Source organism: Cuculus canorus, chromosome 1, assembly GCF_017976375.1.
Source record: "Cuculus canorus isolate bCucCan1 chromosome 1, bCucCan1.pri, whole genome shotgun sequence".
Taxonomy (NCBI): Eukaryota; Metazoa; Chordata; class Aves; order Cuculiformes; family Cuculidae; genus Cuculus; species Cuculus canorus.
Genome location: NC_071401.1, coordinates 169,918,750 through 169,941,976, shown reverse-complemented (window position 1 = coordinate 169,941,976; position 23,227 = coordinate 169,918,750). Strand labels below are relative to the sequence as shown.

The 23,227-nt window shown below is 38.2% G+C and overlaps 1 long non-coding RNA gene across 2 annotated transcripts in view; it reads right to left on the bottom strand.

Annotated features, from left to right (window-relative positions):
• Positions 1-23,227, bottom strand: part of LOC128854231 (uncharacterized) — a 50,604-nt gene that overhangs the window by 1,867 nt on the left and 25,510 nt on the right. Inside the window, exons 2-4 of one of the 2 annotated variants that reach the window (XR_008453208.1) lie at positions 19,128-19,203; positions 18,747-18,855; positions 9,027-9,128 (exon numbers count right to left, since the gene is read on the bottom strand). This is a non-coding gene — a long non-coding RNA (uncharacterized LOC128854231). The remainder of the gene's footprint in view (positions 1-9,026; positions 9,129-18,746; positions 18,856-19,127; positions 19,204-23,227) is intronic. The other variant, XR_008453209.1, reaches the window with a different exon arrangement.

The window sequence follows — 23,227 nt, the reverse complement described above, 5'->3', positions numbered from 1 at the left end:
TTTGTTATTAAATGAGGATGTTGCAGAACCAAAAAAATCAATCCCCCAAATAAGAGCAATTGTGTCTAGAAGGAACACGGTAACAACCAACCATCTAGAATTATGCATTCACTACTACCAACAATGATTAAGAGAGTATTAAGCAAGCTTTGCATTTTTTCTTATCCTAATAGTTCATTAAAAAAAGATCACAAGCTAATCTGTTGATATTACTAAATGAGGGGAAAAAAAGATATCTATCTGTTCTGACTCTATTTTCCCCTCTAAGAAGAAATTCATCTGGAACTATTTTTTAGTGAGTCAAAATTCATAAGGAATGAAACAGCAGCTGCTTTCATACTGAAAATAACAAAGTCTAGACTCAGAACACCCAACTGTGGCTTCTTTCAAAACACCATCAGTTTCCAACATAGAATTCCTGAATCTTGTAAACAATCTCTCACCTTTGTTTTGACCAGTGGAGAAGAGGCACTGAGGAGGGAAGCGTATGAACAGACTGCAGAGAAATTGAAGTCACTGCCAGAAAAAGATGGCAGTAATACAGGGTTGAACCAACGCTGCCTCTTGATTTCAGCACATGGAGGTCTGTGTTATTTGCAGCTGGAAATGGAAAATGTCTAACTGCTGACAGAAAAAGAGCTGATGGCTAGGTAGAAGGAAGCAGAATGAAAAAATTGCCCTTTCATCGTGCAGCTACTAGAAGACACTTCAACACTTCAAGCTTCTTTTGTCATTTTTCCTCATCTTTACCCCCACTGCATTCAGTCTCTGTAATCACACAGTACATAGAACACTTTGGTCCAAACCATTCACCAGATAAGGAATCAGGAAAGATTGGGTTTGGAGTTTTGTTTTTTCACTGAGCCCAGCTGGTGAAGAATTGGTAGCTTTTTGCATTATTTACAGTGATAAAGGTAAGAGTTGTAGGAAATAAGATTAACGTTGATTTGAAAGTCTAAGATGCAAGCTGGGAACAAGTATCCCACTGCAGCTTTCAGCCCATATTTAGAGGCAAGGACATCCAATAATGCTCAGCAGTGAGCCCCAGGACTGTAACTATAATGGTGATCTGAAATCTTAATGAGTTTCCATTTAGTATTCTTATACTGTGAGTAGAAACACGATATTTACCAGTGATTGATATCTGAGGAACATAATCTGTCTTACACCAGGTTATTTATTTATACATGAAGAGTCTTGCAGCTCTGCCTGGAGACAGAGTGGATGCATATGTATGCCCTGTACTCGGTGCCAAACTGTAACCTTCTATCTAAAATTCCTTAGGTGGTGCATCTTCACTCAATCTTGTGGCCAAAGCAATGGCTTACTCATGTTAATTAGAGAGTGAGGCCAAGAACTCCTGTCTCCTCCTCCTAGTTCAGATTCCTTCGTGGCTGGGATTCTTCTTGCACTTAAAATCACTTGGCAGTATTTTAAACATGGCAGTGAGAACAGAGACGATATATCTGTAAACAAGTCAAATGATGAACTCAGGAAGATCACACACATGAGTTTGTTTAAAGTCCACTCCTACTCTTTTGGTTGGAAAAAAAAAAAGACAAAAGAAAATTTGCAGCTTAGTACAATGTTCGTTATTTATGTTAAAGGAAAGTGAGGGAAAGTAATTTATGGGTATCAGTGGCCGACAGCATTTCAAAATTACATGCTGCTTAGAGGCTAACTGGGTCCATTCCAGATATTAGAAGTTTGTTACTTTAAATGTTGTGTATTTTAGATTAAAGGATGGCCCTTCAGTAAATTCCTAAATAAATTGCACTAGTGGCAAGCATTCATCCTCAGTTTTCCATTATTTTGAGAAAGGCATCTAACAAGAAAATTCCCTCACATCCATTCTCAACATATATCCACAATATCCACAGAGATGTTGTTGAGGTTTATGTCATTAACGTTTATTAAAAAATCTTCAATAATGAAAATTATTATATAAAGTTATATTCATATATGCCATTTTATCCTTGCATTCAAAGTTCAGAAGGCTGCAGATCTGAAAGGCCGGCAAGTCTTTTGCTTCTGCATCATAATTATTCCTGGAAGAATCTCAGGAATAATCAAAATAAATAAATAAATAGAAGTTTTAATCTTTAAATACTTCACACTTCAGAAGCATGTCAGTCTATCTGAATTCACATTAATATATTTGGCACCTATGAATTTACCATCGAGCTCCTTCAGGGCATGCTGCTGTATGGGGTATCTTTATATGCACATCTTTAGGCAAGGACTTGATCTCCCTGTGATTGATAGAGGCACTTACCACAATGGAATTGTAATCAAGACTGAGGTCCTCTGAAGAAATAAGAGCAAATAATTATGACAGTAATGCTTTAATACCTTACTAAGCAATAATCGCCTCTGCTTTTTTTGTTACTTAACTATCATTTAAATCCATAAAATGTTGAGGTTAACTGGTATCACTATGACCACAATCTGGTCTTCTGCAGAATAACAGCCATAATAAAACACCTGCTTGATGAAATAGCATACTCATTCAAAAAGTATGGGAGTTTTTTACATAAATATTTCTGAAGCTGAAAAACTAACCTATGAAGGAGAAAGGAGAACCTTGAAAGAGCAAAGGAAAATTTTATCATTCCTAGAAAGCAAGAACCCAAGAATTTTGGACCATCGCTCTATGTGCTTTCTGAAAACAGATACATTTGTGAACTCTGAGGGAACAAGGGACTGTAACACATCTGAAATGTGTTGATTTGGGCAAGTGGAGAGTGGCAAACAAGTGAAGAAAGACTGAGTAAAGGGTGGATTTAGATCAACAAGGGGTGAACTGCTGGGGGGGGGGGGGAGGAGGAGAAGCAGTTAGCATTGATGTAAAAGGTTTTACACTTCTCTCGGTCCTGTGCTCATTCTGCAGTTTATGGACATGAGAGGCCGAGGGGAGAGGGGGACAAAATATTATTCCACCTTTGAGTGCCGCACACCTCAAACAGATGGGAAAAGGGAGAAAAGGAAGCAATACAAATGGACAGGGCAGATTCTTACACGCAGCAGTAAAGAGAGAATGCAAGAACAGGGCATACTATCAAGCATACATAAGATTATTTTTTGTCCTCTCATCCTCCAAGGTCCTTAAGACACCCACATTCCCTGCTAACCCCTGCAAAATGCAGATAAGACAATATTTGATGAAGATAAACTCCAGATCTTTCAAAATAAAAACAAACCAACTAAATAGCTAAATATTATATGGCAAGCAATATACCTATGGTAAACAATTCTGTTGATGCAATGCAATTTGTAACCTCATTTGTTGATTTTGAAACAACATGTTTGTTCAGCGTCTGCAATAAACAACCAAATGTTCTTTCATCAGAAAGTGCAAATCAACAAACTTAGTTAAGAACTATTCTAAGAACACTTAATAGCATCCAGGTTCAGTGGCTGATTTTCTATTTTAAGCAGGAAGAGAGGTACAGCACAAACAATCTGCAGGATAAAAGTCTGACAGCAAAAACTCCACACATAGCAAAGAAAATAATGTGCCTATGACAGCTACAACAGCAGCAATTTTCAGCTTCTTGCACTACTCCTGCAACACATTTTGCAGTCATCCCTCTTGCATAAATCTGTACATTATAATTTTGCGTTCCAATGGATCAGTTTGTATGCTCCGTATCTGCAAATGAGGCAGATAATACAGAATATGAGAAGTGATTTGTGCTATCGGTGACATCAGGAATTTTGGAGCTGTAGTTATTAACAGATATATTTTCATCCAGTAGCATTGACTGAAATCAATCATTCTGATAACTAGGCACGGCATGAGCTGTCCACCCTGTCATTTCAATCTGATTAATCACACGTACACAGACCTTTACCTTAAAGGAGCAATTGTTCACATTTAATCACGAAGATACATTCAAGCATATCATCACAGATTACTAAATTTAAGTGCAATTTATGTCTTATGTTTTGCCAAATACGTTTACGATAATGTGGCTTTGGCATATAGATGTATTGTTTCATTTATTTTACAAACATTAAAATCTAAGCTAATGTGTTGTACTCCAAATCATTTATCACATCAGATTTGAAGCTTTTGAAGCTTCTGTTATATACATATCTTTATCTGCAGTTTTATCCTAATAACCCAAGAATAGAGAAGTTATTATTTATTATGTCTTCTTCAGACTGTGCTTGCTAGACAGTGGGTATCTTCTTCATCACAGATGAAACTTGATTTCATTTTACCTGAACATCCTACATTCTATTAACTGGTCCTTTTTTTACTTCAATTTTCCTTTTTAACCTTGGAACAAAGCACAGTTTTTCCCTTAAGATTTAACCAGGAGTTGTTCCATGTCTTTTAGGTTTTGTGGTGGATATTATTGGAGCTTTGTTTGTTTTTTTTTCTCAAATTTGCTTTTCTTTTTAAAAGGAAAGGGATACAAGAGAGTTCTTGCACAAGCATAAAACTCTAGAAGTCAAAGAAGACTGCTTCAGCAAAAACACACAGTTGTGCTAAAACCAAATTGACTTTGCGATCTGTCAAACCAATAACATATTAGATTCTGCTAGAAACATCCTACATTCCAGATACGCTTCTTGATTAGGCCTAAGCACACAGAAGCATTCAAGTGTCTTGGGGTCCACCAGTATTCAAGCAAACCACATAGGCATATGCTTCACTTTCAGTTCAGAGGCCAATTAAATATATGCACTGAAAATTGAGTATAACCCTAAATGTTCTGCTCAAATAAGTGTACAAAACTGTTATCTTTGTCTCTGCTGCTAAATTGAAGTTATATGTAGCAGACAATTATGTTATCTCTTATGTGCATCTAGCAGGTGACTCCTTAAGCTTTTAGTTTCTTTAGAAGTATAAATTCACTAATATCTCCCAAATAGGTTTGGTTTTCTGAAGAGTCAGATCTATATCCTAGAAACTACTTTTTAATTTACTGTTTCTACATTTGATAATGATTATGCTTTATATATATGCTCTATGTACTTTATGTACTTTTTCAAAGATTGTTGTGTTTGAATCTGTATGTGAATTGCCTAACAAAGATTTTTACATTTTACATTTAAATAAGTACGCTATAAGAAATTTAATAAGGCAAAAGTTTATTAGTCAAAAATATAACATAATGGATATAAACTGGACCTTTCTTTCATTTGTAGCCCAATATACAGAAGGCCCCCCAAAAACAGGCTTCTGTTCTGACTGCTGCCCAACCAGGCTCTCAGAAAATGACAAGTTGGATAGGATGACAAGCAACTAAGCACTTGCAAGACAGGAGAAAGTATTCTTCTGCCAATGAATTTTGAAGAGAAAAGTCAAAATGTTGGAAGCAACCAGAGAGTTGTTTATGTTTAAAGAAAATTGCAGAGACATAGATTCATAAACAGAGTGCAACTAATTACTCAAAACTCCACAACGCATTTATTTAATCAGTCTGGATCAGGGATACAGAAAGATATTGCTTCCTATCAAGAACGCACATGTTAAAACACTCCCAGAGGTTCATTTACCACTCAGTAATGCAATCCAGTAGCTAGGCAGAATGTAACAGGAGTGTAATCGTCACTAGAAATTTTCATGCAAATGCTCCTTAAGGTACAGAAAGCTGACTTTTGAAAACATTCCTCCTCATCATATCCTAAAGTATTTTTCAGAACAAGAGCAATTGTTAATATTATTGTGCCTACCTAGTTTAGCAGTAAAACACTATCACCTTCGGTCTTGATATTGCAACGTACCTTTATCAGGTAGAAAAAGGCATCAACAAATTGTACAACAACCTATATTTTATGCAGAGTATGTTTGGGGATACACTACAGCAAGTGATTTTGGATCTTTGTTAGGTTCCGGAAAAAAAAGAAAAGATTAATGTGAGGGGTTTTGTACATAGAGCCATATACAAATTAGAAATCTAGAAAATGCAATCACAGACCAGAATATTAGTGCATCTAGTATGTAGCCCATTTTCCATAGCTAGCAGCATGAAGGAACATGCAAAATGCCTGTCATCAAATAAATGAGGCTAATATCTCCCAAGTCATAGGTTGCATCCACAACATTGTGTTTAATAGCTACTCATTAGCCAGTTCTCTGTTGATTTTCTGGTCTCTTTTTCAATCAGTTTGTACTTTTGTACACTGCTGGTTTGGTTGTATGGGGATTTTTTTCCCCTGCCTAAGCATACTTTGTCATAATTACACTGGATTCCAATGGTTCTTATGGAAGAGGATGAACAGCTAGTCCCTACTAATCTCCTTTGCACTTCCCTCACATGTACCTCTTCTGTGCTTAAAAGTTCCAGCCTGTCCAGCCTACCCTCATACAGAAAATCATCTAGGTACACTTTCAAAGATTTTTCTTTAAGACCATTTGATAAAATACTTAAGAAAAAAATATTCTGAAATCCAAAGTAAATTAGAACTATATTTCCCTTTTTAAAGGCTGAAAAGGGAATAGTGTTAACTATTCTCCACTACATCACATTTTATTCATTCAATTTATTTTCAGCACTATACCACGGCAGCCCTCTGGCAGAACTCTTTCAAACATTTGGAATTTATCACCTTACTGTTTTGCTCAATATTCTGTTGTTATGAAAAAAAGGCTAACAAGAACTATCAAAATCATCATTTTGAAGACAAGATAATTTCAACCTTTCTGTATTTCTTCTTTTAAACATGGTTTTCATGCTCAGATTTTCCTGTATTCTCTCCAAAATTTTTGTGTGATTTAGGGTGATACAATATCGCACTGAACATTTGAAACACTATTCCTAACAGTTATTTAGAAAGGCATACTAACAGGTTTTTGCCTTCTTTATTCCCATTCCTTATGTCCATCATTTTTCATTGTGTCATTAGAAAACTGACCTGCCTTGACTGACAGCAAAAACCAAACAGCACAGAATACAGGACATAACGGGATTCCTTCTCTCTACTTGAGACACAGTTGGCCAGGAGTCTCGTGAGTTAGGGTTTCCGTAGGTAAAAATATGTAAATAAATAAATATTCATACACACAGTGAAGAGTAAACATGAGTGGCTATTTCTTCTCACCACACACACGAAATATATTTTTTTAATGTAGTAATCCATTTTTAGCCTCTTGAAAAGAAACACTTGTTTTTATTATGCAAATCTAGTTGAAAGAGTTGAATGCCACAAGACATGACAGAAGCCAAGAAGTTTACTACACCTTTTCTTTTTGCCCGGATGATAAAGCGTATCCTTCAAGAGAGAAGCCAAATAGGTATTTATTTACAGGTTAAGAAGAATGTCTCTTAACAGATAGATTACTTTATTATCATCCAATAAAATAGTTCTTGTATTTTCCTGTGAGTAATGTAGTAAAGCCTAAACAAGACACTAAAGACAACACATTGACTTGATGAATCATGAAATATGTTAACCTTAACTTTCCAAGGAGGAATGAAGCAATTTGCCCAGTCATGATTTTCTTTGCTGACTAACTGGATTACATCTTGAGCGTTTGCAGGGTGGGAGGGTGTTTTTTAAATACATTTTAACTGGCTACTATATGATCAAGATCTATTTCTGTTGCTTCATTTGTTTACTTTTCCTGATGAAAACAAAATTAAGATACAAGACACACTTCATCATCTCAGCTGGGCTGAGATATGCATATAAGTATATTCGTGTGATACAACTTCCATCATACAACTATACTTCATCTGTAAAAAACATATTTTGTCTCGTTAGGGAAAAGAAATTTACCAATAATGCAGCAATATTTTTATCAACTTCAATTTGATATGATTGAATCAGTAGGAGGAAGATTTTAAAAGGATTTCTTTGTAGGGATAACTTAAAGGAAGAGTTGTTCAGAAAATCTAACATATAATATTCCCCTAAATTTCTAACTTGAAAGTTCTCTCTGAGAAGCTACACATGTGGCCAAGATGATGTTCATGTAAATAAGGCCTTTGCAGCCCTATGATGTAGTTTTTCAAGAATGTAATTTTAAGAATGTGCCCAACGTCAGATTTTACCTTACCTACAACAGTCATTTATTTTTAACTCCTTTCAGAAATGGGAGTACATTCAGCAAAAAAGAAAGCTGAGTTTATCAGAATTGAATCTGATATATTAATATGGTATAAGTAATTAATAGACCAATATTAAATACAATCTATTGCTACCATCCTACTCCAATCCGCTGCAGATCATGTAGATGCCATGCAATTCTTAGAGCTTAAACATGATTTTTCCTATTTAGTGTATTTCTGGAAGTCAACATTGCGACAATTTTTAAAAAATAATCCTATGGGAGGGAAGTCTAATTTATTTCTCAAACATACTGATTGTTTCTAGATTCTGTTAAAGACTTGTCACAAGAAAACCAATAAAGAAAGATGATGATGTTCTGAATTCTGTCATCATGCACTCTTATGACAAGCCCCTAGACAAAAGACGTCAGGAAAGGAAGGTTCTTACTGATTTAATGCAATAACTAGGTGAAGAAGAAATTAAAACAGAATCAAGGAAAATTCTCAGAACCTATAATCAGAATTACTATTGAAATAAAAATAAAAAGGACCAGATCCAAAACAATATTTTAAAATAAGTTCACTAAGATACATTTTGTGCATATTATATCATTAATTTATATGATGTACACCAAAAAACTCTACTAAGAATGCATGTTTAAAAGAAAGATTGGAAATTGTGTCTTACGTTCTAACTGCTTTAGACTGTCAAATGAGATGTGGACGGTCAGATAGGTCTGAAAGCATACATAAACTTTTTATTTTTTTCTTTCTTTGTGATATACTTGCAATTATGACATTATCTAAATTCAGCTTTGGTAATGTAACTGAAATCCAGACATTGCATACAATACATTGCTATATATCAAGAAACACAGGAGCTGAGCAGGCCTTTCCTTTTAGTTATGTAGCAGTGATATGGTCATAATTGACATTTTTGTCACGTTGCTGCGTAAGTCTCAGTTTGTGCTGCATAATTGCACAGAAATTCAGCTGCATTTCATCGCTCTTTTCCCCTACCTGTCATTGTATTTTCTGCTCTCTTCCTCTCCATCTCTTCCTTCCAGCCTTTCATCACATGTGAGGATTCAGTGGTTTGGGTTTGTTTTGGTTTTTTTCTTCCTACCCACAAGCAGAAGAAAGAGGCTTTAGTGTCTGCAGACTATGTGGTCCTAAACAAAAAGCAGCAAAATTGCAATCAACATCCAGATGAGGTCCTCTAATTTAATCCTGAATATGAAGGATAATTTAAATCACAGTATCAGAACATTGCTAATGCTGGTTAAAAACAAACAACACCCCCCCCCCTTAAAAAAAACACCAAAAAAACCAGAACATATTTTGAAATGACAGAATGAGATGTGATTTATGCTTTACGTCTTCTAATTCTAATTTTTATAGAAAATATTTCAGCTAGGACGCATCAACGATATTAATATTCAAGTCTATCCCTTTAAGTATCACACAGGCACTAATCAGAGCTGAAGGGGACTAAGCTTTTCTCACAGTTTCCATTCTCATTTTAAAATGACTTGATTTTGAACTATTTTATATTCACAACACTGTTCTTTATCTGGCATGTAACCCCTACAGTTCAAATAGTTAAACAAACAGCATCTAATTTGATATTCTATAAAATTAATTTCAATAGAGTGGCTGATGAAAACCAGAAAGGTTTTAGAATTTCTCATATATATATATATATATATGTGTGTGTGTGTTTGTGTGTGTGTATATATGTATGTATTTCTCATGCTTGTCCCTCCAAGGAAGTCTTCATAGTAGTCATTTCATAAACAAGATATTTTTTATGAGGTGTTCCTTACATATGCAGTAGAATATATTTCACAATACACCTTCTTGTGCTATTAACATAGAAGTATGTCCTAAAATACAATAAAATAACACTTATTGAGAAGCAAAAATTTCATCAGAATTATAGAGCAATCACGGTACCTAAAACTGAATTGTGCTCGTGGTACTACAACACTCATACACGGGTTCTGTTTAGCAGCAATGTTTGCTTCGCAGTTATCACCTTCCACCCATCTGAAATTCTGATCTAAGCTTTTGCTTTTACAAAAAGACCCACTGACACCATATATACTGGATTTCCAAATCACCACCACTTACTGATTCCCCTATGTTTTAGTCTCATTTTTTTCCTTTCTGACAATAAGATTCAGCTTGTTTTGTCACACTTGAATAGCCCAAGATAATCCTTGCTTTCCCAGGCTGACAGTGTTTACAAAACAGAATATGGGAATGCCAAGGGAGATTTTTTTCCAAGTCCTATTCAAACTTACAAGATTTCTTCCCTTTGAACATCGCATAGAAATTTAAAGCATCTAAGAAGGGAGACAAAACTTCTTATGTCATCAATATGAATACCTTAGCTATTTTTAGCATTTCAAAGGTAACCATTTAATGTCTTATGTATACTGAGCCCAGCTTGAAGACACATCTTCCCACCAGCTTCAGAAGGCTTCGCACAGGGCCCATGGGAGCAGCACAAAGCCATCCCTCTGCTTCAACCACAGCAGCGCTCCAGAAACATCACTGCACATACGCACAAGAGAAAACTCACATTCATCAGCATTTGTTTTGTACATTCAAACGACTCCACAATGCCATGCCAAAATGGTGTGAGGGCACAGAGTGACAAAAGCCTGGGCTGATGCTATCAGAGAATAGGACCTCTGAGGATGGAGACGGCTATGACAGCACTTCAGACCAAACCTCTCCCCACTACAGTAGTGTCTAAGCAAAACCTTCCTACCAATCCAGTTCAGAAAAAAAAAAAAGACAGAAAACTCACAATGCTGAGCTAGGAGGAGGCTGGGGGAAGGTTGTTTACAGGCACTTACACTAAGAGCACTAATGGACCCTCAGATCAGGTACCAATGTATGCAGAAGCAGAAAGACCAACTGTCCCTCAATCATCCTTTCAGATGCATTAAAATATAATTGAATACATCAGTCTACCACTTCACTTTTCTCCATATTTATTTCTGGTTCCACTTACACAAAAAGCCAAGTTCTCGTGGCTGGAGTCTCCCCCTTCCTACTTTTCCACATCACTTGTCAAATCACGCACAGACCTCACTATGGCAGAAGGAAGGAGGCAGTGAAATCCTTCCAGATTTGGACAAGAGATAAACAGACCTGTCTAGGACTTCCTAATTTCACAGCGTAGCCCACAGTATTGCCATTTTGACATGAGTCCTTGATGTATACGTCGTCTTTCTTGAAACCCACATATCTCACTCACCTTGTCTCCTACTTGCTAAGCCTCCTTGGCCAGAGGGCACAGCACTCCTCAAAACCCCTTACACTGTAGGAAGGAAGCAGCAAACACAGAACATATTGCAGAGGTTAAATGAAACTTGAAGAAAAAAACACTCTTTTCTCTCTGACCTTTTAGAAGAAGAATATGGAAAGGAGGAATTCAGTGCACTTATTGCTTTTTGAGCATGTCTTTGGCCACATTTCCAACTTAGAGTAATCAGGTTGGTATACTTTTACTTTCCACTGAGGCTATAAAAGCCTCATATTCATTCCCTGATCAAAGGCATTGATCTGCATGGATACATTGTCTACACTTATTTTGTCCCATGAATTTGGACACTGGTAATTCTCCCTTTAAAAACTTGCAATGAGAGCTATGTGGGACCTTTCTCACACCAATGGGAATAAATTGTTTTAGAGGGTATAAAGCATTTGAAGGAGAGAACATTTTCTTATCAGACAACACTGCTGCCCTTCTTAAGTGCATTCCTGTAATCTCACCCACGAAAACAGTCACGAGAGGCCAAGTTTTCCAGCAACTCCTCATTTCTTCCACATGGAAGCCCCCTCTCCTGTTTCCTTAGGAAACCCTGCTTTGTTAAGGAACAGCTTCTTCAGCCTTCAGTTTCTTATGCCTTATCTGTATCAAAATTGTCTCTTCATGAGTGAGAAGTGTCTCCCTTTGAGTCATTTTTTCCATGCTATTTTGTTCCTTTATAGATTGTCTACTAAATTGTCAGCTGAGTCACAGAGGAGCAACGTTATGAACAGTTGTAATAAGAAAATCACTCCAACGCCAGTGCTTTCTCCGTATGCATACCAGTGGGGGGTTATGTTATACTCATAAATATTGTTGGAGCTTTCTTGTATATTTTCCACAAAAAAAATGAGAAATTATGAACATCATCTAATCTTATGAAAGAAAAAAAATAATATTGGTTAAGGGACAGCTTGTGGACAATCTTGATTTGATTCTCTGTTTGACTTCTGTTATTTATGCTGCTTTATACTTATCATCAACGTGCCCTAACGCTGTCCATGCCATTGGGCTGATGTCAAGTACCTCTACAAGCCACACACAGATGCACATCACAGAAACCTCCTCTCGATAGTGTGCTGCACTGATTAATGGGGATCAGTGCCCAAATACACATAAAGGTATCAAGAGGCATCCAACAGCTGTTAGATTTCACAAAGTTTAGTTGATGATACTTCCCGCTCACATTCTTCACCTGCACGAGACCACAGCAGAGAAGTCAGGCTGGTTGATCTGATCACATTAACAAGATAAACATATGCCCTCGAAAGAGCCACAGTCCTATTGATGTCAAAAAGCAATGGATCGGGTCCCCTGTCAGACACAGAAAGCAGACATCTGCTTCGCTGCAAATGTAAAGAGGAATTCATTAAGTCAAGCATAGTCTTATTCCAAACCAAACACTATTAACATTTGAAGTGCTTAAATTTTTTAACCAATGTAAATTGTCTTTAAAGTCTCTTGATTTCCTGTGTGAAACGGTGATAAATATTCAAATAATGAATTCTATGATTTCTTATTTTTTAATTTTCTTGCAAATTTTTGATACTTTCCTTGTGCTGCTCCCCCCTCCTCGTTCTATGCATTTCTACCCCCTGCTGAGTGCATCTGCTGTCTCTCTCTCACTTGCTCTCTCCCTGCTGTGTACATCCACTATTTCTCCCCACCACTCCTATATGCATGTTTGCCATCTCTCTCTCCTCCCTCCTGCTGTGCGTATTCACTGCCTCTCCCCCTCCCCCAGTATGTGCATCCATCATGCACCTTCCTTTCCTTCTGCTGTGAACATGAGCCTTTTCTCAGCAACTCCTACAAGCATTCACGCGCATCCTCCTGTCTGCCTGTCTTCCCTCTCACCCTTTTTTTCAGCCCCTCCCTTTGCATATCCCTTATTCCTGCTTATCTTTATCCTTTTTTTCCTTCCATCTTTGTGATATCCTGCCTCCTTCTATCTCCTTATCTGCACCACCCTTCTCTCAGTCTCCCCTTTGTACCATTTCTCTCCAATTTTCTCTGATTTGTTCTCGTAAATTGATTCTACAGGAAAAATGTTCTGCTTCCATTTGCAGAGGTATGCAAGCCTATGTTGCAAAACATTCCATGGTTTGCAGATTCACAGGTTGAAAGCTTATGGATGAGAATAAAAGACCCAGGTAACACAGGAACCTTGTGGTTGGTGTATACTCTAGGCCACCTGATCAAGGAGAGCCAACCAATGAAGCCTAAAGGAGGCTTCACGCTCGCAAGCTCTCATCCTACTAGGGGACTTCAACCACCCCGATGTATGCTGGAAAAGTGGCACAGCAAGCTGTAGGCGATCCAGGAGACTCCTAGAGAGTATAGAAGATAATTTCTTAACCCAGCTAACAGACCTCCCAAACTGAGGGGATGCAATACTGTACCTGATGGTCACCGGTGCAAGCAAGCTCATTCGTTACATCAAGACTGGAGGCAGCCTTGGGCTGCAGTGACCACGCATTGTTGGAGTTCAAGCTCCTGAGGGATACAGGACATGTGAGGAGTATAGTCAGGACCCTAAATTTTTGAAAAGCAAAATTCCAGCTGTTCTTCTTCTTTCATCCCCCTTTCCAGTCAATGCATAATAATAGTGACTTGGTTGTTCAGTTATCAACTAATTGACCCAACTCCTCCTTCTCCCTCATCAACAAATTTTATCAACTTGCTCTCACTTTCAATGTCCAAGACACGTGAGGAAAAATTTAAGACTGACCACAAGGCTCATCCTTCAAGAATTTCACTAGTGATACCTACGCAATCCTGTACTTTCTCATTCAACAGTAACCAGTGCTGTTTCTCATTTTGCTAATTGCATATTTTACTTATACTGATCCTCACTTTTCCAATTTTCCTATTACTATCCAGATATTAACTTCCAGGTATCCAGTACAGACAGATGATGTCAACCATGCCTCGTTGGTCTAGAAATCCATTAAATTTAACAAAAAAACTATATTTTCTCCACTTGGTATAATGTACCTCTAGGAACCCCTGCAGCATTTGTCTCACTTTGCATTATCTTCAAATCTTAAATAAATATATTTCATGTAGACTGTGTTCTATTGCCTTGCTCAGGCTTTCTTTAAATTTTTCTTTTTAGAACATGCGTGGTAGATTTGCTATATGCCCATTTTCTACCTTTTTTGCTGGTCCTACAATAACATCTACTAATTCTTTTCCGCAGTCTAGGATGGGAATTATTGGGAAAAAGAAATAGTTAATTTTCACTCTGTCTTCCACTTACATGCCTAGTCTGCCAACTTCCACATATGTAAGTGGAAGCCTACTCTAGTCATATCTCCTTTGTCACTTTTATTCATCATGGCTACCTCTGCAGCTATCTATTTTCATAGAATCATTAGGCTGGAAAAGACCTTAGAGATCATCAGCTCCAACCGTACCTGCCTACTACTAAATCACGTCCCCAAGCACCTCATCTACCTGCCTTTTAAACACCTCCAGGCATGGTGACTCAACCATCCCCTTGGGCAGATTGTTCCAGTGCTTGATAATCCATTCTGTGAAGGATTTTTTCCTAATATCGAATCTAAACTTCCCTTGACTCATCTTGACACCATTCCCTCATGTCCTATCACTTGAGCCAAGAGATCAACACACACCTCTCTGCAACCTCCTTTTAGATAGTCGTAGAGAGCGATAAGGTCCCCCCTCAACCTCCTCTTCTCCAGGCTCAACAACCCCAGTTCCCTCAGTCATTCTTCATAAGACTTGTGCTCCACTCCCTTGACCAGCTCCACCCCCTTCACCTGGACACTTTACAGGACTTCAATATCTTTCTTATAGTGAGGGGCCCAACACTGAACACAGTATTTGAGGTGCGGTCTCACCAGCGCAGAGTACAGCGGCAGATTCTCTTCCCTGGTCCTGCTGGCCACACTGTTTCTGATACAAGCCAAGATGCTGTTGGCCTTCTTGGCCACTTGAACATGCTCCTGGCTCATGTTCAGTCACTGTTGACCAACACTCCCAGCTCCTTCTCTGTCAGGCAGCTTTCTAGTCATTCCTTCCCAAGCCTGTAGCGCTGCACAGGGGTTTTGTGTCTGAAGTGCAGGACTCTGCACTTGGCCTTGTTAAACCTCACCCCACCAGTCCAGCCTGTTCAGATCCCTCTGTAGAGTCTCCCTACCCTCCAGCAGATCGACACTTCCTCCCAGCTTAGTGTCATCCACAAACTTGCTAAGGGTGCATTCAATCCCCTCACCCAGGTTGCTGACAAAGATATTAAATAGGACTGGACCCAGCACCAAGCCCTGGAGACACCACTTGTGACCGGCCTCCAGCTGGATTTAACTTCATTTACCACCACTTTTTGTGCCCGGCCATAGAGACAGTTTTGAACCCAGCAGAGGGTGCACCTGTCCAGGCCAATGGTAGCCAGTTTCTCAAGTAGGATACTGTGAGCAACGGTTTCAAAGGCTTTATTAAAGCCCAGGTACACTATATCCACAGCCCTTCCCTCATCCATCAAGTGGGTCACCTTGTCATAGAAGGCAATCAGGTTATTTTGGCAGGACCTGCCTTTCATAAACACACAATGAGTTGGCCTGATCACCCGGTTGTCCTGTATGTGCTGTGAGATGGCACCCAAGATGACCTGCTCCATGCCCTTCCCTGGCACTGAGGTCAGACTGGCAGGCTTGTAGCTCCCCAGATCCTCTCTCTGGCCCTTCTTGTAAATAGGTGAAATATCTGCCAGCCTCCAGTCCAATGGAACTTCCCCAGTCAGCCAGGACTGCTGGTAGATGATGGAAAGAGGTTTGGCAAGCACCTCTGCCAGCTCCCTTAATACCCTCAGGTAAAACTCATCCAGCCCCATAGACTTATGAATGTCTAATTTGCCTAGCAGGTCTCTAACAATTTTTTCTTGGATCTGCTCTTCCTCCCTGTCTACCAGGTCAGCAGTTTGAGTACCCAGGGAACATCTCTTCTTACTATTAAAGACTGAGGCAAAGAAGGCATTAAGCACCTCAGCTTTATCCTCGTCCTTTGTCACTATTGTTCCCCCTGCATCCAGTAAAGGATGAAATCAAAGTCCTAGGCAGCTTGCTAGCCTCTCTAGACCTTCCCTAGTGCACCTTTTTCTTCTATTCCCTGCAGGTGGTTACATCTAGGAGCCAGAGTGGCACGATGGCGCAAGCAAGGCTTGAACACTCTGCTTTTCTAACCTCCTGAAATGTGATAGAGTCGTTTCACAGTCAAGGAAGATGTTCTTCGGTTATGTTACTCCCACATGTCTGCAGTACGCCAAACCTGGAAGCACTAACAAAACGCTACCCGAGACTGTAATTTGAGAAGGCATATATTTGTTACAGGCATGCACGTGTATCCCCACATCTAAGACTAATTCAGATTTTCTAGATCATCCTCTACCTGAAATAGCTTGGAACTACAATCCTCCCACCTGTCAGTTCTGACCTTAAACTAGGCTAAGTAAAGTTCCTGCTCAAAACCTGAAGCCTGATCTACGTTTTTTGTCAAAATCTTCTGTTACAGTAGTACTTCTCCAGACAGATTGGAAATACTTCCACAGCTCCTGATAAATTTTATTGAACCATTTGTGAGTTGGTAGGACAGTCAGTAAAATATTCACTGATATTAAATTCAATTTACTTTTCTTTCATCACAGAGAGCACCGCTAATCTTCTTTTAAAAAAAAAAAAAATGAGGCAGAACTTTATATTAAAATGCATAATAACACCTGTTCTACATTTTGTACTAAAAAAGTACATTTTCTTTCAAGAATGCATGATCACTGTCATTGTAGCAGGAGGAAATTTTGGCAGCTACACAGAAAAAAGGGATAAAGGATTTAGTGCTTAAAAAATGACCTGGGATTAAGAAACGGGTTCACTTGCTGAATAAATCTTGCTGAAAGTGATCAACACAAAAAAGGATAACATTGCAACTGACATTTTCATCACACACTTTGAGTCTTGACACTCCAAAGAGATAATAAGAAAGGTGCAAAAGATCAAAGTTCCTGCCACAGGCTTTCTGTACTTTCAAGGAGATGATGGTACATCAATTTATACTAGATTCAATATTTGGAAGTGTTCTTTTTCCTTCTGTATTCATAGAACTTTAAGACTCATCTATATGACTTTGTGCTAATGAATAGATTCTACAAAGAACACAAAATAGGTAGGTCCATACCTATACATAAAAACTTAAACAGTGAACTAGGATATTTCTCATGCAAAGCACTTTATAAACATGAGAGAACAGCAGAAGAATATTAGGGATATTTTTCCACACAAAAATACCTGCAACATTTTTGTTGCCTTCCTAAAGTTAAAAACTCCATTTGTATTTTAAAGAATGTCACCACCATCATATACCAACTAGACTAAATGTAACTTTATCTTGGTCATCTAGAAACAGGTCAAACCAGTTCTGAATTTCCTGCCTCTTTTGCCAAGCAGACATTCTTCATCTGAGAATAAATTTTTATGCCCTGATGGAATAAGCCGCTCACAGGAGAGTGATCTAACAAAAATGACTGAGGCCCAGAATATGAATGTAAAACTGATTGCTTGACCTGCTCTGCAACACAGCTCATATCATGCATATGCACCTGAGAAGCTATTATGATTTGCACATCTTCTGTCTGAATGACTGCTATCCTATCTGCAATAACTTTACCAGTTAAATCACCATCTGTTTCACAGGCTTTCTAATGTTTATATCTCCCTTTTCTGTCCTAGAAAAGGAACGAAATTGTTTTCCTGTATTGTATGAGAAGAAGTACCCCTGCACTCAGCTGGAGAGCTAACCTAATGTATCTTAACTATCTCTATCAAACCAAGACAGATTTAGCATTCAGATGATATGAAATTAAACCTATGATCCTGCTTTCTCTATAGAAGGCAAGATAGACCAAGAAACACATTGCATATCTTCCTTCCTCCCTCTGTTGCATCTGGTAAAGTTTCTTACACGATGAATGCACAAGAAACAGACACTTAACATGTACCAATAGAAATGACACAGCATTTACAAGGATCCCATGTAGGTCCTAGGTAAATATAACCTGAAGAAACTGGGATGCTCCTGGCTAGAATATAAACTCTAGGAGCTGTCAGCTCTGCCCTCCACAGAATCATCAATTGGAGATTAAGTAGCTCCCATACTGTTATTCAATTCAGCATTATTAAAGAAAAAAATAAATAAAACCCAAAACACAACCCTAAAACCAACAAAGCCACATTGACCTAACCTTGTCTACAAAACTCAAGGAAACAGAACACATCTTCTCCAGCAGAAGTGAAGTCCATAATCTCATTCCTTACATTTGTACTACATAATTACAAATTCAGACAATGGCGACATCTACTATAGGTAGCTCAGAGCTGATACTGTGCAGGTCAGAGACTTACAGAGGTCTGGCAGGAGGGGGCTCAAAGGGAATCTTTGCAAAAGATGTCTCAATACAGATTTGCAGAAGCATTCTAGCATGGTCAGAATTGCTATTCAGCTCCCAGGACCCTGGATTAAAGAGTCAGAGTAGAGATCATAGTGATTATATATAAAATCTTTCACACTGGACAGGATTAAGATTAATTAATTTGTCTCTCTTTACGCCTTTCCTGGACGCAGCCAGAATCTTTGTGGGTTTGTTACTGCTGAAAAAAAAAGTGTTACTCAATTAAAATGACAAATATGTATTAGAAACTGACCACTTACAAAAGGAGCATTTGCTATGCTTCTGTATGCTGCTCTATTATTCAATTTTACTGACACAAAGAAAAATTACTTACCACTAGTTGTTAGTCATAGTCTGGTCTCTTCCCTTCCCATGACAAGCAGTTCCAAGAGTCAGCAATATGATGCCATCTATCAAGAAGCACAGAAGCAAAACATTTGCAAAATCATTTTACTAATGTGCATATACCCTGAGTCCTACCCTCTCTCTCTCACACACACACCTCTTTTGTTGAAGAGATTTAAAATTTGGTGGGAACTGCACCTGTATCCAAGTTTATTTGTCAAATAAAACATCAACTGAGCAACAAGCCCTTCCTGTCCACACCATGCTTCTACCCTCCTCAAACTGATAAAGAGCCTTCAGAGCATTCATTTGATAACTTAGAGATGTAGGCTTAATGCTTATTACTGAATCACTGAACTATGCCAGTACAAAAGCCAACAGTCTTGGAAACCTTTGCCTGGTCCCAAGCAACATGAGGCAAAACCAAAGAATGAAGAATGATGAGGCAAAATCAAATAATGATGAGGCAAAACCAAAGAATGACAAAGCAATCACAAGGAGGAGTCCCAGCAGTACACTCAGTCCTAACCTTGCCCCAAGCCCTTACCTGCACCAGTCCTTTCCCCAGCCAAAGCCTATCTAGACTTTTATTAAACGACCTCCACTAGCAACATCTTCACAGCCTCCCTTTGCATACACAGCTGGGTAGAAACAGCAACCTCTAGTTTGAGTCAGCTTCACTGTAGCCATTAACCAAAAATGTTTTCAAGCAGATAAGCAAGAGTTAAAGCTTTCAAAAGAAGTCTCATGTGCAGCAGTTGCAAAAGTCACTGGCACAGAAGGGAGTGAACAAGATGTGTAGTTGAGAGCAAATTTTGCCCGAAATGATTGAGAAAAGCAAATCTACTCAATAATTTAAAAATATATATATTAATATCAGAGATAAGGAAAAGGGAAATTACTATAAACTCTGAAATTTCTCAATCCATTGCTACAAGAACGTAGGAGTTGTTAAAAGTTGAAGAGCATACGCAATGCGGAGTTCCTTGGGAATTTGAAACCAAAGCAAGACTCCCACACTGGTATTCCAGAATGAAAAGCAGGGCCCTGCAAGATTTGATATGCTAGTCTTTCTTTTTATTTTCTAATTCTTTTTTAATTGCAAGACTACTAGCAAGGAGAATATCTTGGACATAGAGATTTTATCAATTCCAAATACAAGAATTTGCAAATGTTCAAGTGCAAACTGGAAGCTAACAATGCCGCAGTGTTTTCTGATCTGCAAAAGGAAAGAATTCATGTACAAAGTCAGTTCCTTCTTGCTATTAAAGCAAGCAACAGCTGAAAAACTCTGCTGCAGGAAGCATCTCTACTCATCTTCCTTGTAGTCACCTTCAAATGTCACCTAGGATTTTGAAGTACAGGGCACTGAAACAAATGTTCAGTGTCTTTTAAAGTGTCTAGAAATGAATGAGTTGCCAGACTCATCAATTTCTAGAAACCAGGGTGACAGAACTATCAAAGACCCAGAGAAGTAACCACTGCTTTGTCTTGCCTGACCTTCTGTGATGATGCGCAGAGGAATGCAGCTGCCACAGGCCTTATTACAGGGAAAGAGTTCTTTGTTCCTATAGCTTTCAAAACAAAGTAGCATGATCTTTTCCAGTGCAGCTGAAGCAATTCTATCACCAGTGTCATTTTTCCTGATGGCTGAGCTGTCTCCCTCAGAACTAGTTCTCTCTCTAAACACAAAGAGCCGGTGAAAAGACAGAATGTAGGTAGCTGGGCTTTCACCCACAAACTCAGTGGCAACCTGTGCTAAAGGAAAGATGTACACTAAAAATAATAGTGATGGTCTGCATATGGTAATTACTGTTTATTTGCTGTCAGATTCAAGTCCAGACGGGGGGGCAGTTAAGCACATGGTCCGGGTCTCTTGCAAGGATAAAAAGCCTACTACTTGGAAGAAGACGATGTGGTGAACAGACTCTTTCAAAACCAGATTCCCTGAAATCCGAGTATGGCAGTTTTTTGTTACTCAAGTGCCCTGACTCGTTTTCACCATCTATGGGACAGACCCTGTCAGGAAAGCCTTCTTTGCCCTTCCCACTACTCTTCTACAATGATCCCTCACTTCAGTCTTGGCCTTTCTACTCTTCTTTTGCTAAAGGGGTTTCCCCTCTTTCTTTTATTTCTCAGACATAAGACAGAAAGAAAAATGAAGGGTGACCTGAGGAAAGGATCAATCTAGACACTGAGAGAAAAGAGGCCTGACAAGATTACACAAACAAGATGGTCTATAGTGCTAAGTGCCCTGACTACCTGTCCTGCAACAAAAGAACACTTCAAAAGTAATTATTCCAAGAGACAGAAATTTGGATATGACATCCCAGCAGAAATATGTATGGAATAATACAAGTACAGGTTATCTCATAACAAATTCACCAGTTTTACCTATTTTAAAAAAAAAATCAAGCTCATTAACAAACCTCCTACTTTATATGAAAATTTTAGAAAATGGTCAATTTTTATGCCATTCATGTCCAGCTACATTAACAAAATAATGTAAGTCTTAACCTATGATCAAACTGTCTGTTGGTAAGCTTTTGCTTTAAGACTGTACTATAGAAAGCCTAATTTAAACTCGTTTAAATTTCAGACAAGGAATAGGTGGTCAAGGACTTAATACTGACATATTTTGCTTCCCGAGATCAGTAAGCTAAACCTAATCTCCAGAAGGAGATTTTAAAAAACTAATATTTTTTAAATGAAAAATATAGGTTTGCAAAATAGACATCTAGTAAAAAGGTAAGAGTATTTACGGTTAAGACGGCAACTTAAAAATCTGAGATAGCAAGGAAAATGAGATCTAATATTTCAGCTGTCTCTTTAATTAAAGTATTTTCCCTCTTAGAAGACATTTCAGCAGCACAAAAGAACTTTGACTGCATTCTATTCTCAATTGCCTGACATAACCTGTTAATTCACAATGACAAAAAGTGAAGTGGTATCCATAAATGCTGAAACACTGGACGCATTTTTTATTTATTCATCATTCTGCTTTTTGAACCGAGTTTCATATTAGTATATTATGTAATCTAAATTTATTGTACATAGAGAAGCATGTATAAAGTTAATACCAAACTGTAATAGCAAAAGCAGTTAGTGCTTTTTTATACAGTATAAACTGCTGCAGGAATTAAAGCAGCAGATGTACAGAGTAACAACAGTAAAACAGTGCAAGGTATTAAAAACCTTAAGAAAGAAAGAAAGAATCTTACAGATTTGCAAGATCTACAGTGTTCAACTCCAATCTCATCTCTCGCATATGCCTGACCGTCTTACCCCTGTAATGAAAATCACAGCTTCCAAAATAATATTATGCATATACTATGCCTACTCTTCACCTCCACCCAGATTTGTACTGGTATGGCACTCTCTATACTGACAATTACAGCTCATAATCATTTACTCCTCTTTTTGCCTACTTACATTAATGTTATATTTCATTCATTATAAGGTTCATTTTACATTCTTGACAAAGGGGCAAAATCTTTAAAGAGCATTGTAAGCGTGACTGCTGTTATGGTAAGATGGTACTTTCCCCTGTTCCAACAACCATCTACTTCTCCCCTGCATTTATCAGACCTGCTATGGAAGACCCCTTCCAGCTACTTCGTGAGACAATCCTGCTTCTGCATAGGTCACTTGGTAAAATAGGAAACCATAATCTGTTTTACCTGATTACTTGCTCATTTTATTACAAAATGAGTGTTTCGTATATGACCATAGACAATGCTGAAGTCAAGGATCTCACTGAATTCAGAGTTAGCCAGTCCTTTAAAAATCTCTCCCAAAATATCATGACCTCCATGGCTTTGAACTGACTCTCCTGGCAAAACATCCCATATGCCACCTTTAACAGGAGTGCTGCAGCCTGACAATGCTTGTAAGGTATTCAGGCAGCAACTTCAATTAAATTTAATTTCAGCAGGAAAGACCTCTCAAGTGTAACAAAGAAGATATTACAATACCTACACTTAATCCTTTTTACTAGATTGCCCTACATTGCTTTGGGTCTATAACTTGCAGTAGAAAGTGACTGCATGCAATTTTAGGATGCAAAATGACTGACAACAGCATATAACA